We start from the raw sequence: 15,727 nt of genomic DNA, 5'->3' as shown, positions 1-15,727 counted from the left end.
CTTCAAGGGAGAGAATCAATAGAGTTGGACAAGAAACGATAGCTAAATGGTTAAAAAGTTTCCCTAAGGAATACCATCTCCCCAAGAGAGAATGAAACCCCCCAACTCACGGTCATCAAGACCAGTGCTTGGGCTCAAAGCTGAGAAGGCTACCGAACCCCTGGCTTGCCGCAGGAACTGTGGATCCCTCAAGAAACAGCTTCATTAGCTCAAGAAAAGAACGTATAAACATCATGGCTAACAAGCCCCACTAGGGAATGTCACCCACCCTGTGAGAGAAGCAAAATCTCAGTCATTGGTCAATTAGACAAGTGTTTCACCTCTGAGCTAAGAAGGTTAGGGTACATCTCGCTTACTAGCAAAATCATCCCTCAAGGAGCAGAATTATTACAATGGGATAATAAAGTATAAATACTAGGTCACTGATACGTTTACAACAGTCCTTTCAGTTTATACAACTTTCAATGCTGCCTTTTTTTTCTGTCAGTCAGACTCAGCATTCAACTAACTTTACAATGCACATTCCACGGGGACAAAAAGGTATCACTCTCGCCAGTCTTAATTTCTCTGTTTACTTATTTAACATCTGTTTGGTTCTCAACCTGTTTCTTTGTGGTTGCTTTTCAGAATATTTTTTTCTTCTCTCCCTTAAAACCCCTGCTCAGTCCTTCAATATTTGCTTGATTTTATCATTCATTTTATTTTTCACTGAAACCTGTGTTTCACATCTCTTTCATTTGCTATCTGTGTGTGCCAGTATCAACGTTCTACCCTGCTTGTCATCAGCTTAGAACATTTGTCTTAAAAGAAGGCTCCTGGGTGGGAGACGAGGGGAGGGGAAGAGGGGGGAGGGGGTTTATTGTTTTTCCATGAGGGAGTTGAGGTCCTGGGGAAAGGGGTGGGGGTTGTTTAGGGACCACCCTGCTTAAACCAGTTTTGGGGGGATAGGGATGTGGGAGGAATGGGGACACACACACACAACACAGGCAGAAAGGCAGCCAACGAAATTAGTATAATAGACTCGTAATAACATCTTAAATCCACTTTGGAATACAACATACTCCTAACAGAAGTGACCTCTCGACTCATGGTTTACAATCCCGTGCTCATCAGCTTGTTTGTCTAATAAGGATAAGCACAGTTAAATCAGGACAAGCAATATCAGCAATCAAGGTTAACAAGTTCCCTGAGAAATTTTACCTACCTATGACAACCCAGTTTGGTCTCTGAGCTTAAAATGCTATAGTCTGGGTTATCATATATGTTAGGGATCCCTCAAGGAACAGCACCAATATTTCAGGACCATAAACTGCGTAACCCATTTGCTGAAGTGGTCCATTAGGAAACACCACCTTCTGTTCTGGGAGAAATGAACAAGCAACCTCTGGTTTAAAAGAACAGACCTAAGTCTCTGTACTAAAATGGCTACAGAGCATGTGAGATGCCAGCAGAATAACCGGTTCTCTCACAAAATCAGCATGCTCAAATTGTGGCAATTTATAAACTCTTTGGTTAAAAAGTTCCAGTGAAGATTACCACCTGCCCCCTGAGAGAATCGAACTCTCGACCCCTGGTTTACAAGACCAGTGCTCTGCCCCTGAGCTAAGGAGGCTTGTAGATAATAACTGTTCACACCTGTCATTGCGCACAGATGTTACATATAACATCTCACACTAGGGTTTACAAGACCAACTTTTAAGTGTCTGAGCAAAGGAGGTTACAAGACCAATTCTCAGTATCTGAGCAAAGGAGGTTACACAGCATCTGGCTTATGAGGAGACTCATGGATCCCTCACAGGCACAGTATCTTAGATCCACCAGAGAATACATGACCATACAAAAACTGAACTCTTGACCACGGGTTTACATGGGCAGCGCTCGGTACTCGCAATGGAGGCTAGAACCATATGCCTTAGTAAGAGGACTGTTTGCCCCACAAGGCACAGCACCAGTAAACCAGGACAAAATCATAGCCCTTACGATTAAAAAGTTTCCCTGAGGAATTATCCGCTCATTATCCTCAAAATAATTGAGGATCCCTCAAGGGATAGCAACAAGAAGTCCAGACAAAATAGTAGTTGTTGGTGCTCCTTAGTAACCACTAGGGAATATTACAGGCTCCCCTGGAGAACTGAACAAACGTCCCTTGGTTTGGAGGAGAATTATACATTACTCAGAAAAACCATTAGATTATAAAGATGTTTAGACTATTATTAAAACATTCCAGTGGGAAATACCACCTGCCCCCTGAGAGAATCGAACTCTCGACCCCTGGTTTACAAGACCAGTGCTCTGCCTCTGAGCTAAGGAGGCTTGGAATGGTTTTCCGTTCACATCTGTCATGGAGTACAGATGTTATGAAGACATATTTACTGATCTTAGAAACAACTGTACAGTCATTTCTGAACCTGCCTAAGTTTTAAGATAAATTTAAAACTAAGGACCTTTAGGAGATAAAAGCGCATCATAAAAATGGAATACTGAAAGAGACCAACCCATTTGCCACATTGTGATTGCATGCAGTTGTTATCTTTGTCCAAAGTTCTGCAGAGGCAGAGGGGAAAGGTATCGCCAGCTCTCCATGCAACATGTGTCAAGCGATCAGTTTCCAAGCATACTCTGTGGAATCAGCAAGCATCTGATCACTTATGACTGCCAACCAATTCATTCCCTCTCGTTTCAAACTAGGCAATTATAAAGCTTTCTACAATATTCTAAATTTTATTTTCTCTCTCTCTCTCTCTCTCTCTCTCTCTCTCTCTCTCTCTCTCTCTCTCTCTCTCTCTCTAATATATATATATATATATATATATATATATATATATATATATATATATATATATATATATATATATATATATATATATATATATATATATTACATATATATATATATATATATATATATATATATATATATAGTTATATATACTGTATATATATATATATATACATTTTGTATATACATCTATATATGCATATATACATTTATATATATGTATATATACATGTATACATATAATTTGTATATAAATATATATTGTATATATTTATATATATATATAAATATAAATATAAATATATATATGCACGTGTATGCGTAATCCCCCAAATGTCGCCCATGGAGTACAGGACACGATCTAGCAACCTCATTTCCAAACCTCAGCCAATAAACAAAAGGGCAATACGATCAGAAATAGCCAAGATTACAGCCAAATGACAGATAAAAATGTCCATAAACAATAGATAAGGTTACCACTAAGACACAGCAGCAATTACGATATATCAAAGAGCTATTTCTGAATGACGCAAGAGCAGAGGGAGACTCTGTAAACGTAAAAATGCTTGTGGAAGTGACACTTGGAGATCTAAGCAGGGCAACTGAAATATCTTGAGTGGGAGAGTCCGGGAGTTGGTGTAATTAGCAGCGAGATGCTGTAACATGAAGGTGATAATTATAACTGAGTGGGCGACCATCGGAGATAAGATATGATAAGATTTCAAACAAATGGGTGAAGGAAAAGGTTGTTTCTCTGTATAAAGGAACGGTGATGCACATGAATTTAGGGATTATGGGGCGTGTGATTTTCTCATGTACGTGTATGCGGGCAAATGGGCACAGGAGGAAGGTAGTGGGACAGGTGACAAGGATATGGAGGAGATGTTTGTATGGGAAAGTACTGGGATAGTTGATAAAGATTTGAGTGAGAGCTATGTATAAAAAAAAAAAAAACTGAGATTCATAGTTGGGGTAATTTTCGTTGCAGGAAGAAGTGTGAATGTTGAAGTAAATGAAAGAAATCAACTGGAAGTTTCTGAGATGTAATGTTTGAAGAACTTCAACTTTTAAGTTAACAAGAGTTAACAAGAAAATGACGATATAAGGCGAAAGTGATCAGGATAGGCGACAAGAGACAAGTAAAAATCGAGTTTTCTGTACAGCCGCTACATCGTATCATCAAAGCCACCGAAAATAGATCTATCTCTCGGTGATCTCGGTATAATGCTGCATGAGCCGCGGCCCATGAAACTTTAACCACGGTCCGATGGTGGCGAATCATATATCGTTGCCAGAAGCATGATTATGGCTAACTTTAACCTCAAATAAAATAAAAACTTTTGAAGCTAGAGGGCTGCAATTTAGTACATTTGATGATTGGAGGGTGGATAATCAACATACCAATTTGCAGCCCTCTAGCCTCAGTAGTTTTTAAGATCTGTGGGCGGACAGAAAAAGTGCGGACAGACAGACAAAGCCGGCACAATAGTTTTCTTTTACAGAAAACTAAAATGAGAAGTGTGTAAGCAGCGAGATTTGGGGGACTAACGAGAGAGGATACTGAGGAAGGTTTCGCTGTCCAGGAAATGGAAGTCTGGGAAACCTGAGAGGTGAGTGGCGTAGTGCGGTGATGGAAGGGTTGGGGGTGGGGGTTCATGTGCTATTAATAATGCTTTGAGCAACCATATAATCAACTGGTGCTGTGTTCGTTCCAGCGAATGATTATCCTCCAGTCAGCAGTTGACAAATATGTATGTATGTATATGTATGTATGTATGTATGTATGTATGTATGTATGTATGTATGCATAGATGTATGTATGTGTATATATGTATATACATATGTATAAATGTATAAATAAATGTATATATATATATATATATACATATGTATATACATATATACACATACATATATATATACATACATATATATATATATATACACATATATATACAGTATATACACACATACATGCGTGTGGTGTACAACCGATTAAATTTTCTCATTATGTCATCAGATTTCCATCTGCAAGCTGAGCACCAGCTTTTGATTTTATACAAAATGTATATACACACATGAAGCAGAAAATCATAATTTGTGAAAAAATTACGTAGCCATCTCAAACCTTAACGGTATAAAATCACTGATGTATAAAATAAATAGTAACTTATATATCCAAACCTGCAGAGGTAAAAAAAATCCCAAACAGAAAGAACAAGCTCAATAGAAATTGTTTCAAAAAGCAAAAGTATTTCTTCCCTGAACAGCATGTGCCTCAGGCTAAGAACGAAATCTTGGCCACTACTTACAAAGAAATGTTCTGGTTTTGACTGAGGCTAACCACCCATTATAATGCAATTCATATATTTCAATGACCTTAGGCCAACAGCTGAAACGAAACAGCTTCACTCGCAGCAAGTAAAGCTGCCCCTGACCAACACATTTTACAGAGCAATGCTCTGGTTTTGACAGAGACGAAACCCTCACTATCGTAACATTCATCTATTTCAAAGACCTTAGGTCAACAGATGGAATGAAACAACTTCACCCAAAACAAGCAAAGCTACCCTTGACCAACTATCCACTCTCGTTTATAGAAGCTTCAGAATACCAGGCTACCAAGAATGGCAGTGGATACCTTAAAGAATGAATCACTACTTTACAACAAAACTAGACACCTAAGCCAACAACTTTCCCCTTGGAAAATACAACCTGCCCCCTGAGAGAATCGAACTCTCGACCCCTGGTTTACAAGACCAGTGCTCTGCCCCTGAGCTAAGGAGGCTATGCATTGTGAGAGTCCAACAACAGTTGTGTATCTCCCAGGATAATTTGAATGAAATGCTGTCAATTGGGCCACTGCTGAGTTGGGAAGTTGGGAAAAACAAGCTGGTATGCAAGCAGTTAGCCTGTCCAGGTAAAACCTTAGGCACAGTGGTACTCAGATTCCAACTTCTTTTAAGACGTGTGGCTTGGTTGGCAGCGACCTCGTCTTTCAATTGAAAGACCTGGGGTCGATCCTGATGTGAGTCAGAAATTTATATATATATATATATATATATATATATATATATATAATTTATATATATATATATATATATATATATATATATATATATATATATATATATATATATATATATATATTTATATATATATATATATATATATATATATATATATATATATATATATATATATATATATATATATATATATATATATGAAGGGCGAGACCGCTGCTAACCAAGCCACACGAGTCTTAAAAGAAGTTGGCACCTGAGTACCACTGTGCCTAAGGCATTACCTGGGCAGGCTAACCGCTTGCATACCAGCGTGTTTTCCCCAACTTCCCGACTCAGAAGCGACCCAACTGGCAGCATTTCATTCAAATTATCCTGGGAGATACACAACTGTTGTTGGACTCTCAAAATGCATAGCCTCCTTAGCTCAGGGGCAGAGCACTGGTCTTGTAAACCAGGGGTCGAGAGTTCGATTCTCTCAGGGGGCAAGTTGTATTTTCCAAGGGGAAGTTGTTGCCTTTATATATATATAGTTATATATATATATATATATATATATATATATATATATATATATATATATATATATCTTACGGTATACAAAAGTGTTGGCTACTTCGTCATAAGTACCGCTTTTCTTTCCTACCATAAATAGCTTGAGAGAGAGAGAGAGAGAGAGAGAGAGAGAGAGAGAGAGAGAGAGAGAGAGAGAGAGAGAGAGAGAATATCCAAAGGATGACCTTGATGCACATGGTTTAAGAGAGAGAGAGAGAGAGAGAGATGTAATTCCCCTTTCAATGTTCACTGACTTTGCTGACTTAAGGAGTGTCCCAACGTAGCAATTACAAGTAAATAATATTCTATTGCTGTTCCCCTTTCCATTTAGATTGTTCGCAGTAAAAATATTGTGCACTAGAACAATTTAACGCCACAGTTTCATAGGGGAGACTATGGTAAAATAATAATAATAACAATTTAATAATAATAAATGCAAAACACTGTGAAAATCTTTGTTACACTGCCATGAAATTTGATATGAAGAATGTGCCTATGAATATACTGCCCAAAACATTTGACAATCGTGATTACATTCGTGTAAAAGTTTTGGCAATGCCCACACAAACGCTATATATGGGCATAAATCCTGGCCGGTTTCGTATCCAGTACTTCCGGGGCATCTTCAAGAGGACTGATACAGTGGTAGAAATGTACAATAGAGACGCTTGAGTGCCTTGGCAAACAAACATACAGGAGTGTGGACAAACTATTTGACGTTAGTGCGCCATTTATAAATCTTGCTTATCCGCGCAGATGGGCTCACGCCTTCCCTGTTAGGCCCAGGTAAACTGCTTTCCCAAATTCTAACTATTTTACATGTTCCTTTTGAAAAAACAGATCAAATTTATACATTCCAGGGGTGATATTCATATATTCGCTATAGCTCTGTTATAAAGCTGGATTTAATTATATTTCATTCCATTATATTTTATAAAGAGTATCTTTTTAGCATCTATCCAACTGATGGCAAGATTGTTTTCAGTACCATGAACGAGACTGAAAACACCAGGTTATGATGACATCACTGCACAACTGAGTTTTGCTGACTGAGATGACACCTTGTGTACTAACTTAACTGTTTTGCAGACTGTGGAATGATAAAAAAAAAAAAGCCTGCTCACTGGAAACTGGAAGTCACTGCTATGTATAAAAGAAAGGTGACCTGACTGAATGTTGCAACTGTAGATGCATTGCACTGACGCAGGATAGAAAATGGGAGGCGGAATTTCACGGAGGTACTACCAAGTAGTGTTGGACTGGAATGACAAATTTAAGCCAATGGAAAAGCGCTGGGACCTATAAGGTCATTCAGCGCTGAAAGGGAAACTGACAGTAGGAAGGTCTGAAAGGCGTAACAGGAGGAAAACCTCAAAGCAGATGCCTTATGAATCAATTGTTAGGAGAGGGTCATATGGAAGAGAGAGAATATGAACGGAGGTCCAGTCAAAGAAATGAAAGAGGTCGCAGCTAGGGGGTCTGAGGAAGAGACTCTGCAATACACGTGAGGTGCACTGACGGCCCTACCCCCCTACGGGAGTAAAGCGGTGTTGGAGGCGATGATGATGATGACATATCCGAAAGGTACCAATTTCTCGACTTCACACCTGAGAAGCAAATCTCAGATCATTATCGTATTTTGCTTTCAACTCCGCCAGCGGCCGTTCCCTGCCCTCGTTATGTTTGTCATAAAGTTGGCATCATGGGCAAAAGACAGGGAGTCTTAATAAGGGGTGATTCGTTCTCTCTCTCTCTCTCTCTCTCTCTCTCTCTCTCTCTCTCTCTCTCTCTCTCTCTCTCTCAGGCATCAATTCTCCATGACTATCATTCATACGATAATGTTTACATTTCTCGCAACGATGAATGAATGTTTTTCAAAGAAGCTTACAACAGAATATTTAATGGTTGTCATAAAATCAATATATATATATATATATATATATATATATATATATATATATATATATATATATATATATATATATATATATATATATATATATATATATATATATATATATATATATATATTTACACACACACATATATATATAGATAAAATGTGTATATATAAACATTTTACGGCGGAAAATCGGTGGTCAGGAATGTGTAAAATACACGAAATGTGAATCCTGGTAAAATAAAAGTTACAAAAGACCAGTAATAATAGCTAGCAAAAAAAGAAAAAACTACATAAACAGCTGGCAAAAAAACCTGTGCAAATATCTGGCAAAAGCGCCTGTACAAATACCCGTCAAAAACACCTGTACAAATATCTGGCAAAAAACCTGAACAAATATCTGACAACAAAGGCTGTACACCTAGGAAAGCAAACCTTTACAAATATCTGGGTAAAAACCTGTACAAAATCTGGCAAAAAAAAAAAAAAACTGCACAAATACCTATCAAAAACACCTGTCCGAAATATCTGGCAATAGACCTATACAAATATCAGGAAAAAATACCTGTACAGATATCAGGCAAAAACCCTGTACTAATGTCTAGCAAATAACTCGAAGTTTACAGGGAAGATAAGAGGGGAAGGGTGAGACAACCACCAAAATCAAAATTCGAAAACTTGCCAAAACCCGACTGGGACGAAGTCCAAGGATTTGCAGGCAGAGATAAACAGAGGCTGCTGCCATAAATCACCAAGTTTAGTTATGTGGATAAGGGTGCATCAGGGATGGGATTACAGAGGAGGAGGAGGAGGAGGAGGAGGAGGAGGAGGAGGAGGAGGAGGAGGAGGAGGAAGAGGAGTGAGGAGGAGAGGAGGAAGAGGAGGAGGAGGAGGAGGAGGAGGAGGAGGGAAGAAAGAGGGGGAGGTGGCTTGTGATGTCCTGTCTCCTTTTCAGAACTGCTAATTCTATCAAAAAAATCCTATGATATGAAAACCATCCACCTAACGTAGGGTCTCGGTTGTATAGGAATGGAATATAGGATTTAGGACAAAGTCCAAGCGCTGGGACCTATGAGGTCATTCAGGGCTGAAAGGGAAATCAGCAATTGAAAGGTCTGCGAGGCGTAACAGGAGGAAAACCTCGCATGCACTATGAAACAATTGTTAGGAGAGGGTGGATGGCAAGATGGAGGAAACAGATTATTATGGAGGTGCAGTAAAAGGAATGGGATGGGTTGCAGCTCCTGGAATTATAAACAGCAACAGCTATGACAACGCCATTAAGGGTATAGCAAATCTACAGGATATAAAAGCTATTCGCCTAACATAGGGTCTGGGTTGCATACAATGGAAAACAGACGACATATATGTAAACCTAATAAAAATAAGCTGAAAGAAAATAGAGACATACCTTACCGATAAAAAATACTCACAGAAACAAATCCACAGTCATGCATGGGAACAAATATATTTAAAAATAAATCTCACAGGATTCCGAAAGCTCTCTGTAGAGATTTATTTTTAAATATATTTCTACCCATTCATAACTGTGGATTTGTTTCTCCAAACCTTACCGTCTTCGACTTGAAGCAGAGCTTCAATCCCTTTCAATTTAAAAACAGCAATATCTTTGATAACACCCTGAAAGAGGATCACGAAGCCACATCAATAAGGAAAACCCCATTGGTGCTAAATTAAGGAGAAACCACAAATTCCAACTACAAACATTTATAAAACAGTGTTCCGAGAGTGAGATTGTAAATGGGTTAATTAGTTTCTTCGCATTTCTCGACCTTCTGTGTTGCTACTGAAAACCTGTAAATGGGTTAATTAGTTTCTTCGCATTTCTCGACCTTCTGTGTTGCTACTGAAAACCTGTAAATGGGTTAATTAGTTTCTTCGCATTTCTCGACCTTCTGTGTTGCTACTGAAAACCTGTAAATGGGTTAATTAGTTTCTTCGCATTTCTCGACCTTCTGTGTTGATACTGAAAACAGGAAATGGCGAATGTTCCCGTAAGACGAATGGAGAATCTCAATTACCTCGAGAGCGCTCGGAAAATGTGCACTGGTTAGAACGAAACACCGCCATATCTACAAGACAGCTGGATGACGGAAGGATAAAATGGAAGTACAAGAAGCAGAGAAGTACATGAAAATGCTACGGAAGGTAACATTTCACAAAACTGCTCGGCGAATATGCATACTGTTTAAAACATGGTTTTCAATTTTTTTTTTTTTTAACTTGACTTTTCTTTATCAACCTCCGGAAGGGTGATAATTTCACGAGATATCAGATTAATAATAATAATAATAATAATAGTAATAATATTATTATTATTATTTAGGAGATGAACCCTATTCATATGGAACAAGCCCACCAAAGGGGCCATTGACTTGAAATTCAATCTTCCAAAGAATAAGGCGTTCATTAGGAAGCAGGAGAATGTAAAGGGAAATGCAGAAAGAACATCGTGCTCGTATAAAGAATAGAACAGAATATACAATTTAGGCCGAAGGCCCAAGCGCTGAGACCTATGAGGTCACTCAGCACTGAAAGGAAAATTTGAGAGTGAAAGATTACAACGGCGTAACAGGAAGAAAACCTCGCAGTTGCACTGTGAAACAAATGTTATGAGAGGGTGGAAAGTAAGATGGAAGAAAGAATATGAACGGAGGTGCAGCAAAAGGAATGAAAGGGGTTGCAGCTAGCGGCCTAAGGGACGCCGCGAAGAGCCTTGGTTAAGTAATGCCTACAGTGCACCGCGCGTGAGCTGCACTGACGGCGCTAACCCCCTAAGAAGATCGCGCGCTTATATCTGTATATAGAAACATATGAAATGTGTACAATTATACACGCAATGAAAGTGTTTTGTACACAATTTCCAGTCATAATCACTCTCTCAACATTGCTTTGTAAACACTCAATGCTCTTATATCAGATCATTCTCATTCTTCTTTTTCTTTTAACGTGCTTTTTTCCCCATTTGTATGGGGTAAGCACGATGCCTTCTTTTGAAGGACTTTGATTTGGCTTTGGGGTAGACCGTAGTCTCGTTCGGCTGCCCTACCTGTCATCGCTTAGACCCGGGTAGCTTATGTACATGTATTGTACCAGTCACCAGCGCCCTTTCTCCCAGCAGCGAGAAGTTGTTGCCCGGCTAGGTCGACAGTCGAGACGTGTCTGTTATGATTTTAGGAGATGTTGGAGTAGCTTTGTTTGTGTCATTCTCATTCCTCTTTCGTAATTCGAATTCAGACCAATTTCATCGCCCTATATCTGTTGCAAGCAACCTTTTCCTTCTTTACATGCAAGCAATCTCTTTTCCTTCTTTTACATGCAAGCAACCCTTTCCTTTATCTCTTTTCTCTTCTCTTTACCTGCAAGCAAATCTCTTTCCTTCTTTATCTGCAAGCAAATCTCTTTCCTTCTTTACCTGCAAGCAAATCTCTTTCCTTCTTTACCTGCAAGCAAATCTCTTTCCTTCTTTACATGCAAGCAAATCTCTTTCCTTCTTTACCTGCAAGCAAATCTCTTTCCTTCTTTACATGCAAGAAAATCTCTTTCCTTCTTTACCTGCAAACAAATCTCTTTCCTTCTTTACCTGCAAACAAATCTCTTTCCTTCTTTACCTGCAAACAAATCTTTCTTTCCCCTTCTTTACCTGCAAACAAATCCTTTCCTTCTTACCTGCAAGCAAATCTCTTTCCTTCTTTACCTGCAACAAATCTCTTTTCCTTCTTTACCTACAGATCTCTTTTCCTTTTCTTTCTTGGTAAGCAAATCTCTTTCTTTTCTTCTTTCCTTCTTTACCTGCAAGCAAATCTCTTTCCTTCTTTACCTGCAAACAAATCTCTTTCCTTCTTTACCTGCAAGCAAATCTCTTTCCTTCTTTTCTTGCAAGCAAATCTCTTTCCTTCTTTTCTTGCAAGCAAATCTTTCCTTCTTTTCTCAAGCAAATCTCCTTCTTTACCTGAAACAAATCTCTCCTTCTTTACTTGCAAGCAAATCTCTTCCTTCTTTACCTGCAAGCAAATCTCTTCTTCTTTCTTGCAAACAAATCTTTCCTTCTTTTCTTGCAAACAAATCTTTCCTTTACCTGCAAGCAAATCTCTTTCCTTCTTTTCTTGCAAGCAAATCTCTTTCCTTTTTGGTGTAAGCAATCTCTTTCTTCTTTCTTGCAAGCAAATCTCTTTTCTTTACTGCACAAAACAAAATCTCTTTCCTTCTTTACCTGCAAACAAATCTCTTTCCCTTTTCTTGCAAACAAATCTCTTTCCCTCTTTTTGCAAACAAATCTTTCCTCCTTTACCTGCAAACAAATCTTTCCTTCTTTACCTGCAAGCAAATCTCTTTCCTTTCTTTTTCAAACAAATCTTTCCTTCTTTACCTGCAAACAAATCTCTTTCCTTCTTAACCTGCAAACAAATCTCTTTCCTTCTTTACCTGCAAACAAAATCTCTTCCTTTCTCACCTGCAAACAAATCTCTTTCCTTCTTTTCTTGCAAGCAAATCTTTTCCTTCTTTTATCTCTTTCCTTCTTTACTGCAAACAAATCTCTTCTTCTTTACCTGCAAGCAAATCTCTTTCCTTCTTTCTTGCAAGCAAATCTCCTTCTTTTTCTTTTCTCTTTACCTGCAAACCGTCTCTTTCCTTCTTACCTGCAAACAAATCTCTTCCTTCTTTACCTGCAAGCAAATCTCTTTCCTTCTTTCAATAAATCCTTCTTTACCTGCAAACAAATCTCTTTCCTTCTTTACCTGCAAGCAAATCTCTTTCCTTCTTTTGTTGCAAACAAATCTCTTTTCTTCTTTTCTGTACAAATCTTTCTTCTTTTTACCTGCAAGCAAATCTCTTTCCTTCTTTACCTGCAAGCAAATCTTTCCTTCTTTACATAAGCAAATCTCTTTCCCTTCTTTACCTGCAAGCAAATCTCTTTCCTTCTTTACATGCAAGCAAATCTCTTTCCTTCTTTACCTGCAAGCAGATCTCTTTCCTTCTTTACCTGCAAGCAAACATTTCCTTCTTTACCTGCAAACAAATCTCTTTCCTTCTTTTTCTTGCAAGCAAATATTTCTTCTTTTTACCTGCAAACAAATCTCTTTTCTTCTTTACATGCAAGCAAATCTCTTTCCTTCTTTACCTGCAAACAAATCTCTTTTCTTCTTTACATGCAAACAAATCTCTTTCCTTCTTTACCTGCAAGCAAATCTCTTTCCTTCTTTACACCAAGCAAATCTCTTCCTTCTTTACCTGCAAGCAAATCTCTTTTCTTTACATGCAAAGCAATCTCTTTCCTTCTTACCTGCAAGCAGATCTCTTTCCTTCTTTGCCTGCAAGCAAACCTCTTTCCTTCTTTTCTTGCAAAGCAAATCTCTTTCCTTCTTTACCAGCAAACAAATTCTTTTTCCTTCTTTTACCTGCAAGCAAACCTCTTCCTTCTTTTCTTGCAAACAAATCTTTCTTTTACATGCAAACAAATCTCTTTCCTTCTTTACCTGCAAGCAAATCTTTCCCCTTCTTACCTGCAAGCAAATCTCTTTCCTTCTTTACCTGCAAGCAAATCTCTTCCATCTTACCTGCAAAGCAAAATCTCTTTCCTTCTTACCTGCAAGCAAATTTCTTTCCTTCTTTACCTGCAAGCAAATCTCTTTCCATCTTTACATGCAAAGCAAATCTCTTTTTCCTTTTTACCTGCAAGCAAATCTTTCCTTCTTTACATGCAAGCAAATCTCTTTCCTTCTTTACCTGCAAACAAATCTCTTTCCTTCTTTATCTGCAAGCAAATCTCTTTTCCTTCTTTTTTCGCAAGCAAATCTCTTTTTCATCTGCAAATCCTCTTTCCTTCTTTTAACAAATCTCTTTCTTTTCTTTACATGCAAGCAATCTCTTTCCTTCTTTTCTTGCAAGCAAATCTCTTTCCTTCTTTACATGCAGCAAATCTTTCCTTCTTTATCTCTTTCTGCAAGCAAATCTCTTTCCTTCTTTACCTGCAAGCAAATCTCTTTCCTTCTTTACCTGCAAGCAAATCTCTTTCCTTCTTTACCTGCAAGCAAATCTCTTTCCTTCTTTACCTGCAAGCAACCTTTCCTTCCCCTTCTTTTCTTTTCTTGCAAACAATCTCTTTCCCTTTTCCTTCTTTACCTGCAAGCAAATCTCCTTCTTTACCTGCAAGCAAATCTCTTTCCTTCTTTTACCTGCAAGCAAATCTCTTTCCTCTTGCAAGCAAATCTCTTTCCTTTCTTGCAAGCAAATCTTTCTTACCTGCAAGCAAATCTCTTTCCTTCTTTACCTGCAAGCAAATCTCTTTCCTTCTTTACCTGCAAGCAAATCTCTTTCCTTCTTTTCTTGCAAGCAAATCTCTTTCCTTCTTTTCTTGCAAGCAAATCTTTCCTTCTTTACCTGCAAGCAAATCTCTTTCCTTCTTTACCTGCAAACAAATCTCTTTCCTTCTTTACAAATCCAAGCAGATCTTTCTCTTTATTTCAAATCCTTCTTTTCTTGCAAGCAAATCTCTTTTTCCTTCTTTTCTTGCAAGCAATCTTTCCTTCTTTACCATTGCAAGCAAATCTTTCCTTCTTTTCTTCTTTCCTTCTTTACTTCTGCAAACAAATCTCTTTCCTTCTTTACCTGCAAGCAAAATCCTTCTTTTCTTCTTTTTCTTGCAAGCAAATCTCTTTTCTTCTTTACCTGCAAACAAATCTCTTTCCTTCTTTTATCTCTTTTTCTTGCAAGCAAATCTTTCCTTCTTTTCTGCAAGCAAATCCTTCTTTCAAATCTTCTTTTTTGCAAGCAAATCTTTTTCCTTCTTTACCTGCAAGCAAATCTCTTTTCTTCTTTTCTTTTTGTTCTCCTTCTTTACCTGCAAGCAAATCTCTTTCCTTCTTTACCTGCAAGCAAATCTCTTTCCTTCTTTACCTGCAAACAAATCTCTTTTTCCTCTTTTTGCAAGCAAATCTTTCCTGCTTTACCTGCAAACAAATCTTTCCTTCTTTGCCAAACAAATCTCTTCCTTCTTTACCTGACAAAAACAAATCTCTTTCCTTCTTTACCTACAAACAAATCTCTTCCTTCTCTTTCTTTTGCAAGCAAATCTCTTTCCTTCTTTACCTGCAAACAAATCTCTTTTGCCTGCCAAATCTTTCCTTCTTTCTTGCAAGCAAATCTTTCCTTCTTTACCTGCAAACAAATCTCTTTTTCCTTCTTTTCTTTGCCAAACAACCTCTTTCCTTCTTTCCTTCTTTTCCTTGCAAACAAAAATCTTTTCCTTTTTACCTGCAAACAAATCTCTTTCCTTCTTTACCTGCAAACAAATCTCTTTCCTTCTTTACCTGCAAGCAAATCTCTTTCCTTCTTTACCTGCAAGCAAATCTCTTTCCTTCTTTTCTTGCAAGCAAATCTTTCCTTCTTTACCTGCAAACAAATCTCTTTCCTTCTTTACCTGCAAGCAAATCTCTTTCCTTCTTT

The 15,727-nt window shown here is 38.0% G+C and overlaps 1 protein-coding gene and 4 non-coding genes across 18 annotated transcripts in view; 1 reads left to right on the top strand and 4 right to left on the bottom strand.

Moving 5' to 3' along the window:
- The window catches only part of Mctp (multiple C2 domain and transmembrane region protein), a 1,033,178-nt gene that overhangs the window by 561,408 nt on the left and 456,043 nt on the right, over positions 1–15,727 (bottom strand). The gene's annotated exons all lie outside the window — the stretch shown is intronic.
- TRNAT-UGU (transfer RNA threonine (anticodon UGU)) lies at positions 1,541–1,612 on the bottom strand. Its single transcript has one exon. It is a non-coding gene; the product is annotated as a tRNA-Thr (tRNA).
- Positions 2,242–2,313, bottom strand: TRNAT-UGU (transfer RNA threonine (anticodon UGU)). The gene has a single exon. It is a non-coding gene; the product is annotated as a tRNA-Thr (tRNA).
- TRNAT-UGU (transfer RNA threonine (anticodon UGU)) lies at positions 5,496–5,567 on the bottom strand. The gene has a single exon. It is a non-coding gene; the product is annotated as a tRNA-Thr (tRNA).
- Positions 6,222–6,293, top strand: TRNAT-UGU (transfer RNA threonine (anticodon UGU)). Its single transcript has one exon. It is a non-coding gene; the product is annotated as a tRNA-Thr (tRNA).

Source organism: Macrobrachium rosenbergii, chromosome 25 (genome assembly GCF_040412425.1).
Source record: "Macrobrachium rosenbergii isolate ZJJX-2024 chromosome 25, ASM4041242v1, whole genome shotgun sequence".
Lineage (NCBI taxonomy): Eukaryota > Metazoa > Arthropoda > Malacostraca > Decapoda > Palaemonidae > Macrobrachium > Macrobrachium rosenbergii.
The sequence above is the reverse complement of the archived record's forward strand: the minus strand, read 5'-3'. Positions and strand labels throughout refer to the sequence as shown.